The sequence below is a fragment of the Oryctolagus cuniculus genome, chromosome 7, assembly GCF_964237555.1.
Source record: "Oryctolagus cuniculus chromosome 7, mOryCun1.1, whole genome shotgun sequence".
NCBI lineage: Eukaryota > Metazoa > Chordata > Mammalia > Lagomorpha > Leporidae > Oryctolagus > Oryctolagus cuniculus.
Window position 1 is genome coordinate 9,448,871 of NC_091438.1, and position 3,671 is coordinate 9,452,541.

Below are 3,671 nucleotides of genomic sequence, written 5' to 3' on the forward strand. Positions count from 1 at the left end.
GGGAGCTGTCATTCATTTTTCGGGGGGGTATGGAGGACGTGGGAAGGAGAAAGATTGACAGAGAACTCCCATCCTCTGGCTCACTTACCAAATGCCCACACTGGCCAGGGCCGGGATGGGTCAGGCCAAAATTGAGATCCAGGAACTCAATTCAAGTCTCCCAGGTGGGTGACGGACCCAATCACTTGAGCCATCACCTGCTGCCTTCCAAGGTCTGCATGAGCAGGAAGCTGGAATAGGGGGCAGAGCTGGAACTTGAACCAGATTCTCCCAATACGGGACCCAGGCATCTTAACGGCTGGGCTAAATGCCCACCCCTTTCCTGCCACTGTAAACCTTCTGTAATGATGACCACGTTCACTTTTATAATGCAAAAGCAAACAGTCATTCAAAAAATAAGTTGAAATTATGAAGAGAAAAAAAATCAACTAGATAAAGATGACTTTGTTACACAAGGAAATGCTGGGTTTCTCATCCCAGAAGGGTCAATGAGAGCCACCTGAGGGTTTAGTCAGATTAGCCAGCTAGTAGATGCCTTCCACTACTAATATCCTGAAATTTAATATATGTTATTTTCCATTATCATAAGGATATTTGGTGTTTAACGAATAGGACTCTGTAAATTAGAAATAATGTTTCTGGCCCATAGCAAAAATAATTGGGGACATCATTTAGGTTTTACTCCTCTGCAATAAAAATGCTTTTAATTTGGAATTTGTCTTCTAGCAACCAATTTGAATTTTCTCCTACTGTAAAAATAAACATTTGCCTTATGGATAGTTTATATTTATTATTATTGTTGTTATTGTTATTGTTATTATTATTATTTTGACAGGCAGAGTTAGACAGTGAGAGAGAGAGACAGAGAGAAAGGTCTTCCTTCCGTTGGTTCACCCCCCAAATGGCTGCCACGACCGGCACTGCACCAATCCGAAGCCAGGAGCCAGGTGCTTCTTCCTGGTCTCCCATGCGGGTGCAGGACCCAAGCACTTGGGCCATCCTCCACTGCCTTCCCGGACCACAGCAGAGAGCTGGACTGGAAGAGAAGCAACCAGGACAGAACTGGCGCCCCGACCGGGACTAGAACCCCGAGTGCCAGCACCGCAGGTGGAGGATTAGCGAAGTGAGCCGCGGCGCCGGCCTTATTTATTATTAACTGACAGTAAAGGCTTCATCTCAGAATTCTGAGGAGCTAGAGATAATGTAGGAGTTTTGGTGCCATTTTTAATATAGAAGTCTAGGTTTTTGTTTGCAGAAGGGAGCATATTTTAGAACATTAGCAACAAAAATCACTAACCATTTGTATTCCCCCCCTTAAAATTCATATATTGGAGCCAGCTTTGCAGCATAGCAGGTAAAACTGCCACCTGTGACGCCAGCATCCCATATGGGCACCACTTCAAGTCCTGGCTGCTGTGATGTAGCGGGTAAAGCTGCCGCATGCAGTGCTGGCATCCCATATGAGCGCCGGTTCAAGTCCTGGCTGCTCCACTTCCCATCCAGCTCTCTGCTATGGCCTGGGAAAGCAGCAGAAGATGGCCCAAGTGCTTGGGCCCCCACATCCACGTAGGAGATCTGGAAGAAGCTCCTGGCTTCTGGCTTCAGATCAGCACAGCTCCAGCCATTGCGGCCATCTGAGAAGTGAAGATGGAAGACCACTCTCTCTGTCTCTCTGTCTCTGTCTCTCTCTCTCTCTCTCTCTCTGTAACTCTTCCTTTCAAATAAACAAATAAATCTTAAAAAAAAAAAAAATTCCTGGCTGCTCCACCACCAATTCAGCTCCCAGAATGTTCCTAGGAAAGCAGCAGAGGATGGCCAAGTGCTTGAGCCCCTGCACCCACGCGGGAGGCCTGGACAAAACTCCTGGGTCCTGGTTTCCGCCTGGAGCCTGCTCTGGCCATTGCAGCCACCTGGGGAGTGAACCAGCAGATGGAAGATTCCTCTGTCCTCGTGTGTGTGTGTGTGTGTGTGTGTGTGTCTCCTTCTAACTTTGACTTTAAAATAAGTAAATATTTTCTAAACATTGTATATTGATATCTTAGCTCTAAGCAAGGAAGGCGTGGCCTTCCCATTTCAAGTTTGATTTCTTTTCTTTCCTTTTTTTTTTTTTTTTTTTTTTTTTTTTACTGCTCCTTGTTTTCAGAATGTGTTGTCTGACATTTTAAGCCCAGTCAAAAAACCAGTATAACTGCATTTTTCAAGCCTCTGCTTTGCTTAGGATATATTAGTCAAAAATCACATCTGCTAAGGCAAACCACTCGACTTGCCCTGGAGACTTCTCCTGGTTAGAGGAGTGGCACAGGAGAACAAATATTAGGTCCTTATTTCCTGACCTGAATGTCTCTGCTGAGTCAGAATGATATACAGGAGAGGGCGGGGGGGGGGGGGGGGCGCGTGTGATCTGAGGCATTTTAATCATCTTATTCACTTTAGCGCTGTTTACACAAAGCATGCACCTATGTAATGTGCATATATGTTTCATAGTATTTATTACTTTATGACTATTTATTTTTAGAGACTCACACGTCACATTAACCTACTAAGGTCTCTGAGACCTACAATACAATAAGCTCTTTATCTCTAGCCCACTACTTCCAAAGCCCATTGTATTTCATCGACGCTAAGAAGCCATTGGCTAGAACATACATGACTATTTTGTGAGCCAAGTAACAACAAGCAAACAGTCATGGCTGTTGACACTACAACACACCATGGAATTTTAGGACACGTTATGACTTTAGAACTATTAAATGTTCCAAGGAGCACCTTAGAATCTACTGAGATGTTAATTCACCACATGCCTTGGTTATGCATTGTTGCAAAAAAACAGGACAACCATTACTTGTCTTCTAATTCTGCAGATCACCAATCAAGCGCTGGGCTCAACTGTGCGGTTCATTTGCACTCTGGCCTAAACCATTCTCACATTCTGCGGACAGACTCAGCTCAGCTGGAGACCACTGTCAGTGAAGCCCGGCAGGAAGCTGGGAGGAGCTGTAGCTCTCCGTGTGCCCCCCCAGGAGACAGACTCACGATTCTCACAGCGTGGGCTCAGGGCTCCAGACGAAGCCCGAGGAGGGGAGGCCTCAATGTGCTGGCATTTTTGAAGCCTCTGCTTTGCTTAGGATATATCAGTCAAAAATCACATCTGCTAAGGCAAACCGCTCGACTTGCCCTGGAGACTTCTCCTGGTTAGAGGAGTGGCACAGTCCTACTGTAAAGCGACAGGCTCTCAGCGGTGGGAGGGCTGTGTTCATCCTTCTGCACTGAACCTCATGGTTTTTTCTTAAGGTGCCTCTTCACACTGCACACATTCAAGGTTAAAAAATCGCCAGGAAAACTAGAAGATCTTAGGCTCAACTGAGCCTACAGTCCTGACAAATACATAAGACAAGCGAGTATTTAAATAGGCTCAACTGAACCTATAGTACTTAGCAATGGATATAACAAGTGAGTATTTAAATAGGCTCAACCGAGCCTACAGTCCTGAGAAACGGATAAGACAAGCAAGTAGGCTGTTTAAACTTGAGATCTACCAAAGGGCACTCAGAGTTCAGGCTCACCCTAACTTAGGAGCCCGCGTTCTAACCTATGACTGTTTCTCGGACACGGGTGGAAGACGTGAGACGCCTCAATCAGAGACAAAGGACTTTATCACTCACGGTGCACAA